Source organism: Notamacropus eugenii, chromosome 5, assembly GCF_028372415.1.
Source record: "Notamacropus eugenii isolate mMacEug1 chromosome 5, mMacEug1.pri_v2, whole genome shotgun sequence".
Classification (NCBI taxonomy): Eukaryota; Metazoa; Chordata; class Mammalia; order Diprotodontia; family Macropodidae; genus Notamacropus; species Notamacropus eugenii.
The window spans coordinates 57,300,740-57,315,945 of record NC_092876.1 but is presented as its reverse complement, the minus strand read 5'-3'; the positions used below and the strand labels follow the sequence as shown (position 1 = coordinate 57,315,945).

The 15,206-nt window shown below is 40.6% G+C and overlaps 1 long non-coding RNA gene across 1 annotated transcript in view; it reads right to left on the bottom strand.

Annotated features, from left to right (window-relative positions):
* Positions 1 to 202: 202 nt before the first annotated feature.
* LOC140504288 (uncharacterized) overlaps positions 203 to 15,206 on the bottom strand; it is a 153,187-nt gene continuing 138,183 nt past the window's right edge. The window contains exons 2-3 of the long non-coding RNA XR_011967040.1: positions 4,975 to 5,161; positions 203 to 639 (exon numbers count right to left, since the gene is read on the bottom strand). This is a non-coding gene — a long non-coding RNA (uncharacterized lncRNA). The remainder of the gene's footprint in view (positions 640 to 4,974; positions 5,162 to 15,206) is intronic.

Below are 15,206 nucleotides of genomic sequence, written 5' to 3'. Positions count from 1 at the left end.
TAGGTACTTAATTGAGTGACTGATAAGGTTACCATCTAGGTTTGTTTTGCTAATTATTTTTCTTTGTGATAAAGGAAATCAGGAGGCATCTATAGGATATAACTAAAGTTATAAATAATATATGATAATATATGATGAAAAGTAGTATGATAAAAACAACAAACAAACAAATGAATAATAATAAATAGAAGGTATTCTCAAGTAAAAGGTATCAATAATCTTTTTTTTAAGATCTGGAGGTTTTAGTGGACCACAAGATCAACATGAGTCCATTATTATGATACAGCAATCAAGAAAGTTTGTTCAGTCTTAGTATGTTTTAAGGTACAATAAGCTACAGTGCATGTCCAAGATGAACAGCGCACTAACTTCATTGTATACTGCCCTAGTCTGACCTCATCTGCATTATTGTGTCCAGTTCTCAATGCCACATTGTACAAAGGACATTGGTAGGCTAAGGTGCATTCAGAGGAGGCCCACCAGGTTGGTGAGGGGCCTTGAGTTCTTGCCACATGAGAATCCATTGTAGTATGTAGGAATATTTAGCCAAAAGGAGACTCGGGGAAAATATGGTCACTTTCATCAAGTATCTGAAGAACTGCCCAAGTGAAGGAAGCATCAGATTTGCTCTGCTCAGACCTAGAGAACACAAATAGAAATAATGGGTAAAGTTGCGAAGAGAAAAAATTAAGATGTAGAAGGAAAAAAAAATTTCCTGTCAATTAGAGCTGTCTAATTGGGAGTAGTCTCAACACATAGCGTATTATCCCTTTTGGGAGGTCTTCAAGAAAAATTGAATGAATTTCTTTTAAGATATGTAATAGAAATAGAAACTTACAAGGCTTATTATACATTTCTGCTCCTCACATACTCTAGGATACAGCCAGACTAGCTCTTTTGCTGTATTTCAGAAAGTATATAGAGGTAGTTAGCGGGAGCCATAGTGCATAGAGCTCAGGGTCTGGCTAGGAAGACTCAACTTTCTAAGTTCAAATCCTGACTCACACACTAGTTATGTGACTCTGGGAAAGTCACTCAATCCTGTTTACCTCAGTTTCCTCATCTGTAGAATGAGTTGAAGAAGGAAATGGCAAACCAGTCCAGTATCTTTGACAACAAAACCATGAAGAATCAGGCATGACTGAACAACAACAAAATATATTCCATTTCCCAACTCCATGCCTTTAGCCAACCTATTTTTCACTCCTGGAATACATTTTCTCCTCTAATTAAAAATTAGAATTCTTAATTTACTTCAGAGTTCATCTCAAGTGTCCCCCTCTATGTAAAGCTTTTCCTGATTACCTCATATGCTGGTGCCTCTCCCCTAAACTCAGTATTTTCTATTATGTGCTCTGAATGCACTTGTAAGTGCATGCATTATACTTGCGTGAACAGATAACTAATTCCTGGAGAGCAGGGACTGTCATAAAAAATCATCTTTTTGTATCCTCAGTGCTTTGCACATAGTAAGCAATTAGTAATTGCTCTGTTCGTTCAACTATAAAATGATAATAATGATAGCACCTACCTCCCAGGGTTGTGAGGATAAATCAGATAATATTTGTAAAGTGCTTAGTACTTTACAAACATGCTGGATTCCTTCCTCCTTCTTTGCATAGATACATGTTCTCTTTCCCAACAGAAAGTAAGCTCCTTGAGGGTAGTAACTATTTCCTTGTTTTTATTTATCCTCAATTACTAGCATAATGCCTCTCCCATAATGGATGTTTATTGAATTCTGATTGGTTGATTGATTGAACTAGTTGGTCCCTGCCAACCATTCCAGATTGTGTGAGAAGAGCTCAATTTCATAAGAACCACAGTGAGTCCCTTCAATTTTATCTAACATTTTCTTTTCTAAGATCCCATCTAATTCTGACATAGAATGTTCTAACATTCCTTCCTCTTCTGACGTTCTATGACCTATTAACATCTCTTACATTTCTGAAGGTTTTTATTGTAAAGTCACTTTACAGCTGTAACATTCTATTAGGTTCGAAGGCCTAATCTAGATCTGTGAATCTATACTGTAAAACCCATTCTAGCTCTGACATACTGTGTTCTAAGGTTCCTCACATTTCTGACATTCTGTGTTCTAAGGACTCTCCCAGCTCTGACATTCTGTTTTCTAAGGGTCCTCCTAGTTCTGATATTCTCTGTTCTAAGTTCCCTCTCAGAATGTTGTGACTTTCTGTATCCTAAAGGCCCCCTCCAAGGCCTAATATTCTATGTTCTAAGGGCATTCCTAGTGCTGACTTTCTATGTTCTAAGGGCCCTCCAAGCCCTGACATTATCTGTTCTAAGGGTCCTTCCACCTCTGACATCCTGTGTTCTAAAGGCCCTCCCAGTTCTGATATTCTTTGTTTTAAAGCCCCTCTTAACTCTAACATTCAATTTCTAAGTACCTTCCTAGTGCTGACTTTTTATGTTAAAAAGGTCTTCCCAGCTCTGACATTACATGGATTGACATCGTCCCTTTCTTATAGGAGGTTACTATCAGACTTAAACGAGTCACTTCCTCATGTGGAGCCCAGCTCAGTAATGTGCAGAGACAAATGATTTCCAAAGACTTTTTAAAGCTACAAACTGTGTTAAAGATCATGGTGACAGTGCTGGGGAGCACCTGAGTCTGACCCCAGTTCCCCATGTCATGACTCCCCAACATAAACTAGATTGTGACACCTCCAGCCCTCAGACACTCTCCCTGGACCAAGAGCTCTTTGTCCTCAGGGTTATAAGAGAGAAGGTGAAGGGTCAAGGGAGGAAGGGTGGATGTCACTCTCAGAGGTAACATTTGTTGCTTTTCAGAGCCCAGAAAAGAGGAATTCATCTGGCATGTGCTCTGAGGCTGTAGTCACTTGTGATCAGAGGCACCTCACTCTCGCTCAGGCTCACCTTGAATGAACAATTCATCTCATTGACCTACATTCTCTCTCTTTGCACAAAGACCTCGGTTGGCACAGGGCCCGATTGGGCACATACTTCCACAGACAACTCCAGCAACCTCCTCTGGGACAACTCCAAAAATGGGGAGGGAGCTGACAGGATTCTGAAAGGAAAGGAAATAAAAAGGGGTAATAGGGGACAAAGGAGAAGGGGAAGAAGGAGAAAGGAGGGGAAACAAAGAAGAGGAGGAGGGAAAGAGGGATGGAAAGAGGGAAGAAATGATAAAGAGAAGACCAGAGGGAGGGGAAAAGAAGAGAACCAAGGAACTTATCAGTCAAGAAGCAGAACAAAGGGAGAAGAGAAAAGAGAAAAGGAGAGAAGGTAAGAAAGAGAAGGAGAAAAAGGCTGAGAAGAATGAAGAAAGAAGAATAGCTAGATTGATATAAAAAGAAAGAGAAAAGGATAAAGGGGAGAGAAGATGGAGGGAGGAGAGAGCCCATATACTTGTGACGAGGAGGAACAAAGATCCTCAGACAACATCTCTCCAATTGTCTGTCTCTGCTAAAAAGACCTTAATCAACCACTTAATGGAGACCCACAGTTTCACACAGATTTGTGTGAAATTCTTTTCTCCCTTTTCTGCTCCTTTAGGGTGTCAACTGAGACATGAAGGTGATTCGAGAGCACAATTTATACTATGTGTGTGGGTATGGATGTGAAGTCAACGTGACCTGTGGGGCACTGGGCTCTGGACATAGTGGCATAAGGACTCAGGGTTCTGTCCCAACTCTACCATTTACAAGCTGTGTGACTTTGAACAAATCACGTCAAGGTCAGTCATGACCTTTTCCCTAAGCTATAAAGGGTCAGATGAACTTCTTGGGCAGTCAGTCTGGTAAAACCTATGGACCCCTTCAAAGAATAATATTGGTAAATACATAAAATAAAATACACAGAATTATAAAGAAAACTAATGATACTGAAATATAGTAATCAAAACAAAAATTTTAAGTTAACTGATCCCAGGTTAAAAAATCCTTGTACTAAAGGGTATCTAAGATCCTTTCTAGCTCTGATTAATTATATTCTAATATTAAAGGACTTAAAGATTTTTCCTAGCTCCAGCATTCTGTTTTCTGAGGCCTCTCCCAGCTGCAATATTCTATGTTCTGAAGATCTTTCTAGCTCTGACATTGTGTCTTCTAAGATCGCTCCTGTGTTCTAAGGTCCCTCCCACTCTGACAGTCTGGGTTCTAAGGGCCCTCCCAGCTCTGACATTCCAAATTCTAAGGGCCCTCTGTCAACTCTTAAGTCCCTTCAAGCTCAGATACTAGATGTTCTAAGAAGCTCCAAGTTCTAAGATGTTCCAGGTCTGATACTCTTTGGTCTAAGATCCTTCCCAACTATAACATTCAGTGTTATAAGGTCCCTTCTACTTCTAACCTTCTCCACTTGTATTCCAGTCCATCCAACGCCATTGAGCATTTGGTGTTTAAGGTGCATGAATGCAAATTCAAACTTCAAAGATGCCAACAGAATAGCTTTCAGGCTCCAGAGACAGAATACTCCACTAAGTCTCATCTTCAGAGATAGGTGAGATTTCTTTTTCCAAAAATGGTTCAAAGCAGGGGAACAGATATTATTTCAAAAGGAGATGTTCACATTCCTCTGCAATTGAGGATTCCTGCTTTCTTCCCTGACAGAAAAGGAAGGAAGGTGGGGGAGTAGGTGGGGGAAAAGAAGAGGAGAGAAGTGAAACCATGAGAATTCTCTCCAAGTTCCCCTCAGGGCAGTCATAAGCTAGGACTGCTCAGGAAATCGGAGCCCAGGATTAATGGACCTCAGAGTGAGTATTAATTAAAGCAAATTACTCTGAGCTTTATGGGACAGATCCATGCTGCCTCTGGATACCAGAGCCCTAGCTCTCAGTCTTCTATGAAAGACAGGGAGACTCTAAAAGGCCCAGGTCCTCACTAAGGTGACACTGCTTTACAAAATTCAGCACCCATCTACAAAAGAACCCAAAGCAACTTCAGTTCAGAAAAGAGGTTGATTTTAGCTTGACTTAAGGGAAAAAATACTTACAGATCAGTGCTGTCCAAGAGTAGAAGAAGCTAATGAGTTGTGCTTTGTTTCAATCAGAGAAGGAATTCTTGTTCATGAACAGGTTGGACTAAAGGGTCATTGAAGTGCCTTCCAATTAAGTCTCTGATTCTGGAAAAAATAGAAAGTAGCCTCAGGAGGTAGTGAATGGCCTCAGGTTCATGGAGATCTGAAAGCAGAAAGTAGATAATCACCTCAAGTACATTGTAGAAGGGATTCTTGACCAAATATGAGTTGGACTAGGTGGTCCCTAGGGGAAACAAGAGAAACAATAGTCATGTCTCCTTCAGGGTACCTGCTGAGCATCCATCTGCGATCCTAGGGCTATTCCCTGGTACTGTCTAGTATGTACAAAGTAGTTTCCTTTCAGATCGGTTCTTCGTTTCTCCTTACATCTCAGGGCAGGGGCAGGGGAGGACATCTCCAGTCACCCTGATCTCTATCTGGCCACTAGACCCAGATAGCTCCAGAGGAGAAAGTGAGGCTGGTGACTGCCTCATTTCAATCCAATTCATTTGCAAGTCATGGCATCACTTTGCTTATATTATGGTGGTCTTTGAGAATGAAGGACAAACAAGAGTATGTCTGAGAACCAAGAAGAGAAAGTGATGACTTTCTATGTTTACAGTTGAAGAAACTGATGTCCAAAGAACTAATGGGCTTGAGAGAATCATAAAGCATAGGTCTGGATGAAATGTTAGGATTAATCTATTCCAAGGTCACCTAATTTCACAGATAAGAAGGCTAAGTCCCTAAAAATTGAATTATCATAGTCCCTGTCACACAGGAAGCACTTAATAAACATCTATCAATTGATTGATTGACCTAAATTCACAACAGAGACTCTTGGGATTCGGAGCTTGCCTCAAGGCTCCGTTCAAGTGACTGAAAGACTTTCCTGCTACTGTCTTCATTCCTCTCCTATAAAAATTGTTGTGGATGTGCTTGTGTGTATACACAAAGAAATCTACATATATGTATATATACATACACATATTAATTTACAGCCATGTGTATACTTACCAATAGCTAACATGTTTGCTAACATTTATATGATGCTTACCACATGTCAGGCATTGTGCTAAATGCTTTCCAAATATTATCTCATTTTAGACTCATAGTCCTGGAAGATAATTGCTATTATTATGCCCATTTTATAGATGAGGAAGCTGAGGCAAACAAAGGTTAAGTGACTTGCCCAGGGTCACACAGCCAGGAAATGTTCAAGGCTGTATTTGAACTCAGGTTTGCCTGACTCCAGACCCACTATGCTACCTAACTGCCAGCAGACAACAATTCTGTATCTAATAGCTATCTGTGTACATATGCCTTCTACTCAATGTGAGCTCCTTGAGGGCAGGGATTATTTACTCTTATTGATGCACTCCCAATGCCTAGCACGTTTGTTCAGCCATTTTTAGTCATGTCCAACTATCCCTGGTAGATGTTTAATAAATGCTTATTGAATGAATGAATGAATAAATGAATGAATGAATGAATGAATGAATGAATAAGACAAGATTCCCCCCAAATCACACAGTAGCATCAGTTATGGAGCTAGACTTTGACCTTATGTCTCTATCCAATGCATAGGGAAGGAACACATGGTCCCAAGAAAAGGGAATAGATGAAAAGTCAGGCAACTCAATGCCCTGGCACATCCTCTTTCCAACCCTCCCCCAATGTGGCTATTGTAATTCTGTTCTTTCCCTCCTCCCCCCTTCAAACTTTAATTTTGATATCATCACCAGGCAACTTATTGACACTTAACAGATACAAATAAGTGTGGGGTGTGGGGAAGTGGTGGAAGGAATGGATAAACCATGCCATAGAATGCCAGAGTAGAAATGCACCTTTGAACATGGAATGTTAACCTAGTCATAGAATTTCAAAGTTTGAAGGTGCCACATGGACCTAACAGTCCTGTCATACCTGGGCAAGAACGTTCTCTACCATCCTCTCTACATCACCTAGCCTTTGCTTGAACACCTCTTGTGAAGGGAGCCTCTCTACCCCTGGGGGCAGACCACTCATCCACTCATTCCTTTTTTGGATACATCTAATCATTAGAAAGTTCTGTCTTACACTGGGTAAAAATTTTCTTCTCTCCAACTTCCAGCTATCTTGTAGGCATCATCCCTTCAAACAGCTTACTTAAGACATGGGTCACATACACTCCCTGTCTTCCTTCCCCAGGTCCTCTCTTCTCCACTGTTCCTTCAGCCAGCCCTTACATTGTACAGCCTATGGGTCCTTCATCTGCCCAGTAACACTGCTTACTTTCCAGCTAGTTAACATCCAGATCTAAACAACTGGAAAAATTTCAATTGTTCATAAGTAGGCTGAACTAATATAATAAAATGACAATTCTATCTAAATTAATTTACTTATTCAGTGCCATAACAATCAAACTACCAAAAATTATTTTATAGAGCTAGGAAAAAACAAAATTGATCTAGAAGAACAAAAGATCAAGAATAGCAAGGGAAGTAATGGGGGGGAAATGCAAAGAAAGGTGGCCTAGCCATACCAGATCTAAAACTATATTATAAAACAATAATCATCAAAACTACTTGGCACTGGAAAAGAAATAGAGTGGTGGACCAGTGGAATAGAATAGGTACACGAGACCCAGTAATAAATGTCTACAATAATCTACTGTTTGATAAACCCAAAGACTCCAACTACTAGGATAAGAATTCACTATTTGACCAAAACTGCTGGGAAAACTGGAAAATAGTATGGTAGAAACTAGATATAGACCAACATCTCATACCCTCTACCAATATATGGTCAAAATGGTACATAATTTACACATAAAGGGTCATACCAGAAACAAATTAGGAGAGCAAGGAATAGTTCACTTGTCAGATCTATGGAGAAGGGAAGAATTTATGCCCAAGCAAGAGATAGAGACATTATGAAATGCAAAATGGATAATTTTGATTATATTAAATTTTAAAAGTTTTATACAAACAAAACCAATGAAACCAAGATTAGAAGGAAAGCAAAAAGGTGGGAAATAATTTTTACAGTATGTTTCTGATAGGGGCCTCATTTCTCAAATATATAGAGAAATGAGTCAAATTTAAAAGAATGCAAGTTATTTTCCAATTGATAATGGCCAAAGGATATGAACAGGCAGTTTCAGACAAAGAAATCAAACCCATCTATAGTCATGTGAGAAATGCTCTAAATCACTATTGATTAGAAAAATGCAAATCAAAACAACTCTGAGGTACCACATCATACCTATCAGATTGGTTAACATGACTAAACAGAAAATGATAAATGTTGGAGAAGGTATGGGGAAATTGGGACACTAATACATTGTTAGTGGAGTTGTGAACTGATCCAACCAATCTGGAGAGCAATTTGAAACTATGTCCAAAGAGTTATCAAACTGTGCGTACCCTTTAATCTAGCAATACCACTACTAGGTTTGTATCCAAAGAGATCATTAAAAAGGGAAAAGGACCTACATATACAAAAATATTTATAGCAGCTCTTTTTGTGGTAGCAAGGAATTAGAAATTAAGGGGATGCCTATCAATTGGGTAATGGCTTAAACAAGTTGTGGTATATGAATGTAATGGAATACTATTGTGCTTCAAGAAATGACGAGCAGGCAGATTTCAGAAAAACCTGGAAAGAGTTACATGAACTGATGCTGAGTGAAGTTAGCAGAACCACAAGAACATTTTACACAGTAACAGCAATATTGTATGATGACTGACTATGATAGACTTAGCTCTTCTCAGCAATACGTGATCCAAGACAATTCCAAAAGACTGATGGAGAAAAATGCTATTCACATCCAGAAAAAAAGAACTAGGGAGTCTGAATGCAGAGAGAAGCATACTATCTTCACTTTTTTGTTGTTTTTTCTGGCTTTCCCCCTTTGTTTCTTCTTTCACAAGATGACTAATGTGGAAATATATTTAACATGATTGCCCATGTATAACCTATAGTAGATTGCTTTCTATCTTGGGGATGAGGGGAGAGATTGGGGGAAAGGAGAAAAATTTGGAACTCATCTTACAAAAATGAATGTTGAAAACTATCGACACATAGAACCAAACACCAAGCTGCAGATGTGTACTGACCTGGTAGAACAAAGAAGGACTATCTCCTCCCTCCTTCTGCATACTCTTGTCTCTCTTAATTCAGCCTAAGAACTCACTGGTTACTTATAGATGCTATGCATACATCACACTCTTGACTTATTTTGAGCTTGGAGACCACCAAAAACCCTAGATTTTTTTTCCAAAGAACTGCTACCTAGTCATACCTCCCCAATCTTATAGTAAGAGTAGAGAGTTGCCTGGTCCCATTTTATAGATGAGGAAACTGAGACCCAAAGGGGAAAGCAACTTGCCCAAAGTAATATAACTTGCTAGAGACCATGCCAATATCAGAAGAAAAACTCCGTAAGTTCAAGATTCTTGTTCAAAATTCCATCTACTATAACTCATAAATGGCTAAAATTGGGTAGAATTAATCATGTGAGACTTATTGAAAGAGGCAAAATTAAGGGTGTCTGGGCCCCATCTTTCACATCTCCTCCCCCAACATTCCCTCCTTTCATCTTACTGCTTCGTTTTGGTTTTGCCCCTCAGCTCAGGGGCAGAGGCAGGCAATCTATGAGCCAGGAGGTGATAAACAGGTCCCCTGACTTCCCCGAACTCCCATCCAATTTGCTGTTTTCCCGTCTTGAGCCAGGTTTGTTTGTGTTAATAAAGCAAATGGCCTATTCTGATCCAGACCAGAGTGAAGGGGGCATGAAATCTTGGAGGCCTTGCAATGCTTGCTGCATACAAAATCAGGCAGCTGGTGCCTTCTGGGGGTGGGGGATGGGACATTGGCTGCCCATTGAGCTTGTCTCTGTAAGGGCCTCAAGGCAGAGATCCGGTTTGGCTGGGGGCAGGTGGGAGGGATGGAGGAGTAAGGAAGTCCTGCAGAGATCTTCACTGGATCCCAAGAAAGCCAGCTAGAGAGACCTTCTGGCCTTTGTGGGATGCCCAGAAAGAGTAGGCAATGGGCATTTATCAGGGCAGGGAGCAGGGGGCAAAGGATGGGCCACATGGCCTCTATTCCCTCCCCCCAGAGGAATTTTCCAACTCTGCAACTCCAATCCCCATACTTGTACCGAAGGTCTGGGTGCCTAGAGACTGGGGTGTTCATTCTCAAAGAATCTTCCCTTGGAATGTCTTAGCCATCTCACCTTCTGGACAAAAGGCTATATTCCTGGGATTTCCTCCACCAAATCCCATATCCTTCATGGATCCTTAATCTACCTCTTAAACCTCCCATCTCTCCCTCACCCCTGTCAATAATTTCTTGCCCTTTCACCAATCTTCATCCCCCTCACTGAGCCCCCACCATCCTCATGGAGTTCCCATCCCTCTCCCACCAACCTCAGACTCCCTTACAGATTCTCCTATTCCCTCTGTGAGTATCCACTTCCTCTACTCCCTCAGGGATTCCTCTCTCCTCCAGCTAATCTTCACTTCTCTCATAGAATCCTGTATTTGCTCACTGAGCCCCCATCTCCCTGACTGATTCCCTAGTCTATAATGGAATTCTCTTTTCCCTCACTAAGTCCCCATTCCAGGCACTCAGAGATCATATATCCAAACTTCTCTTTTTTAAAGTTAGAGAAACTGAGGCTAAAGATTCTTTCATCCCAGGACTCTGAATTTTCCACTCCATACCAAGTCCTTTTGCAATGTATGTCCCTCTGTACAACTCTGAGTTTTAAGTCATTGGAGTCTGTGTGAAAATCAATTCCCCATAATGAGGCCCAGGGAGAGTCTTCCAGTAACTCCAGGTCCTCTCCAAGCCCCTCTTCTCCCAGGCTGTCTGGGAGAAGAGTATTCCTTCAGGTCCTGTCCCAGCCTTTGCTGTAGGAAAGGTTAATCAACATCGAGGCAGACAAAAGAGGGAGAAGGAAGAGAAACCAAAGTCTGGGATAATCCACCAGCTGGATAATCAGCTCCTGGATAACTGAGAGTTGAAAGTAACCACATTTGAGCTTCATCTCTAGCCCTTCTCTTGGGCCTCTGAAAATCTCTGAGTCAAACTCCTGGACACAGACCAGACCTGGGGCTTGTCAGCGAACCCACACAGAAGATGCAATAAACCCCTTCAACAGGGAGGTCATTTATGTTGGAGGGTCAGCCTCTCTACACATGGACACACAGTTCCATGGTCTCACATCAGGTCCAACAATCCTCAAACGGACCTGAGAGGATACCTCGTGACTGGGGCCTAGTCCAAGAGCACCATTCACAGAGGGGCTTTCCCTATCCCAGGATTCTGAACCTTTTCTGTATCCTAGATTCCCTGGGAAATGTCTAATGAAGTCTGTGGACCCCTTCTCAGAATCATGTAAAGGGCAGAAAATTAAACTCACAGAATTTCAAAGGAAATTAGTTATAATGAAATAGAGCTGTCAAAGTACATTAAAAATAAGTATATGAATCCCAGGTTAGGCCACCCTGTCCTCACCTCAGCCTGACCGTTAGAGAAGGGAACAAGCATTAATTAGGCACCTAATGTATGCCAAGTACTGTACTAAATGCTTTGCCGATAGGATATCTTTTCATAATGAGGTCCAGAACAGTCCCTTTGAGACAGGATACCTGGTAAATCACCAGCTCTCATGTTTGGCAGTGGGGAAAGTGCTGACTCTAAAGTCAGAGGACCTGGCTTCTAATTCCTGTTCTCACTATCCATTTGGCTTTGGGCACAATGCTTTAACCTCTCTGTGCCTCAGTTTCCTCAGTTGTAAATGTGAGAGGAATAGATGAAATACTCTCTAAGGTCCCTTTCAGCTCACAATGAATAGAGCTTTGGACTTGGAGTGAGAAAGACCTGTGTTCAAATTCTGCTTCAGACACTAGCTGTATGAACTTGGGAATTCACTTAACCACTGTTTGCCTCAGTTTCTTCATCTGTAAAACAGGCAAAACGATAGCACCTATCTCCCAGGGTTGTTGTGATTTCACATGTGTAAAATGTTTAAAAAGCTCTGTACATTATTAATATCTATGACCCCCCCAGATTATACTTTTCAAATCCCTCTCCTCGAGTTTACCTGCCAAAACAAACCCATGGACTATATGAACACAATTACAAGACACTTTTCGCACAAATAAAGTCAGATCTAAGTAAGTGGAAAAACGTCAGTTGCTTGTGAGTAGGCTGAGCCAATATAATAAAAATGACAATTCTACCTAAATTAATTTACTTATTTAGTGCCATACCAACCAAACTATCAGACAATTATTTTCTAGAGATGGAAAAAATAATATCAAAATTCATCTGGAAGGACAAAAGGTCCAGAATATCAAGGGGACTAATGAAAAGAAATGCTAGGGAAGATGGCCTAGTGCTACCAGATCTCAAATTGTATTATAAAGCAGCAATTATCAAAACCACTTGGTAGTGGCTAAGAAACAGAAGAGTAGCTAAGTGGAATATGCTAAGTACTCAAGACACAGTAGGCAATGATTGTAGCAATCTACTGTTTGATAAACCCAAGGACCCCAGCTTCTGGGATAAGAACTCTCTGTTGGACAAAAATTGCTGGGAAAACTGGATAACAGTATGGCAGAAACTAGGCGTAGACCAATGCCTGACACTGTACTCAAGAATAAAGTCCAAATGGGCACATGATCTAAGTATAAAGATTGATACTATGGACAAATTTAGTATATTTATCAGATATATGGAGAAGGGAAGAATTTTTGACTAAAGAAAAGACAGAAAGCATTATGAAGTACAAGATGGATAATTTTGATTACATTAAACTGAAAAATTTTTTGCACAACCAAACCCAATGCAACCAAGATTCGGAGGGATGCAGAAAACTGGAAAAGAATTTTTGCAGCTAGGGTCTGGATAAAGGTCTCATTTCTAAAATATATAGAGAACTGAGTCAAGTGTACAAGAATACAAGTCATTCCCCAGTTGATAAATGGTCAAAGGATATGAACATGCAGTTTTCAGAGGAAGAAATTAAAGATATCTATAGTCATATGAAAAAATGCTCTAAATCATTATTGATTAGAGAGATGAAAATCAAAACAACTCTGAGGTACCACATCATTCGTATCAGATTGGCAAACATGACAGAACAGGAAGACGATAAATATTGGAGAGGATATGGGAGACTTGGAAAGTTGATTCGTTGTTGGTGGAACTGTGAGCCGGTCCAATCATTCTGGAGAGCAATTTGGAATTGTGCCCAAAGGGCTACAAAAATATGTATACCCTTTGACCCAGCAATATCACTTCTAGGACTGTATCCCCAAGAGATCATAAAAATGGGAAAGCGTCCCACATGTACAAAAATATTTATAGCAGCATTCTTTGTGGTGGCCAATAACTGAAAATCAAGGGAATACCTATCAACTGGGGAATGACTGAATAAATTATGGTACATGAATGTAAAGGAATACTATTGTGCTATAAGAACTGATGAACAGGAAGACTTCAGAGAGGCCTGGAAAGACTTACATGATCTAATGCTGAGTGAAAGAAGCAGAACCAAAAAAAAAAAAAAGAAAGAAGCAGAACCAGGAGAACTTTGTGCACAGAAATGACCTCAGCATGCAAGAGTTTTTTCTGGTAGACTTGGAACTTCATTGCAATGTAAGGACTTAAAAAAATTCCCAGTGGTCTTTTAAGGCAAAATGCCTTCCACATGCAGAGAAAGAACTATGGAATTCAATCACAGAAGGTAGCAGATCATTTTCTTTTGTATTATGTTTTGGTTTGTTATATTATTTCTCCCATTCATTTTAATTCTTCTACACAGTATGACTATAGTGAAAATGTATTTAATAGGAATGTATGTGTAGAAGCTATATAAAATTGTATGCTGTCTTGGGGAGGGAGGAGAAAGGAGGGGAAAATAATCTAATTATACGGTAGTGATTGTAGAACACTGAAAATAAATAAAATTAATAAAAAAAATCCTTCCATCCCACTTGCTACCTATGTGAGCTTGGGCAAGTAGGATAATGTCTCTCAGCCTCAGTTTCCTTCTTTGTAAAATAAGGGGATTAGATTAATCTGCCCCTAAGGTCCTTTCCAACTCTATATCTACGATGCCCTCATAAGTCATAAGGTGGTATTTGGAAAGTGAATTTAATCTGCTTGCTAAGCCTTCAAGGGTTCCCATCCCTCCAACAGGGCTCTGGGAGCAGCTTTGTGACACAACCTGCCCTTCACATGGAGGTCATTTTTAAGAACCCTAAACTTCTAGGCTCTGGATTACCTGAAACTGCAAAGGAGTTTGCACAAAGAAGGATCAATCTCAGACCCACTCAGATGCTCAGGTCAGTTCTTCTTGTAACTAAAAGGAAGTAACAGATTCCATATTCCTCCTCGTCCTTACCTATAGCTGGAAGACTTTTAGCTCCTGCCCTCACCCTCGAAAGAGAGGTCAGGGGGCAAGCTGGCATTGGGCCACTGACCCTGTTGGGACTGCCATGTCTGTCCTTCCTGCCTCCCTCCCCAACCAATATGTACAGCAACATTAACAGCTCAGCTCCTTATCCCCTGCAATGCAGAGGAGATGCCAGGGGTATTTCTGTGAAGGGGAAAGAAACAGAGAAAGAAGGAGGGGGAGGAGGTAAAGAAAAGGAAAATAGGAGGAATAGGGAAGAAAAGAAGAGGAGCAGAAGGAAAAGAAAAGGAAAAGGAGGAAGAAGAAAGGGAAGGAGAAGGAAAATGAAGTAAAGGGAAAGAGAAAAAGGAAAGAGGTGAAGAAACGAGAGTTTTAGAAGGGGAGAAAGAAAATAAAAAGACATAGAAAGAAGAAGAGGAGAAAAAAGAGAAGAAAAGAAGGGAGAGAGAAAAGAAAATGGAGGAGGAAGAGAAAGAATAGAGGAGGAGGGGAAGAGAAGGGAAAGGGGAAGGAGGATGAAGAGAGTAAAGAAGGAAGTAGGGAGAGAAGAGGAGGGAAAGAGAGTAGGAGGAGAAGGAGAGAGAGAAATAAAAAGTATGAGGAGAAAGAAGAGCTAGAGGAGAGGAGAAGGGGAGGAAATTAGAGGTTGAAAGAAGGAAAAGGTGGAGGAAGGAAGTGAGAGAAGAAGATGGGGGGTGGGGGGGTCAGTCCCAAAGCTGCCCAAGATTTCTGGCACTGGTCCTGTGTCCTGCTGCTCAGTTGAGAGACAACTGTGACTTCAAGGATGATTGGAGAC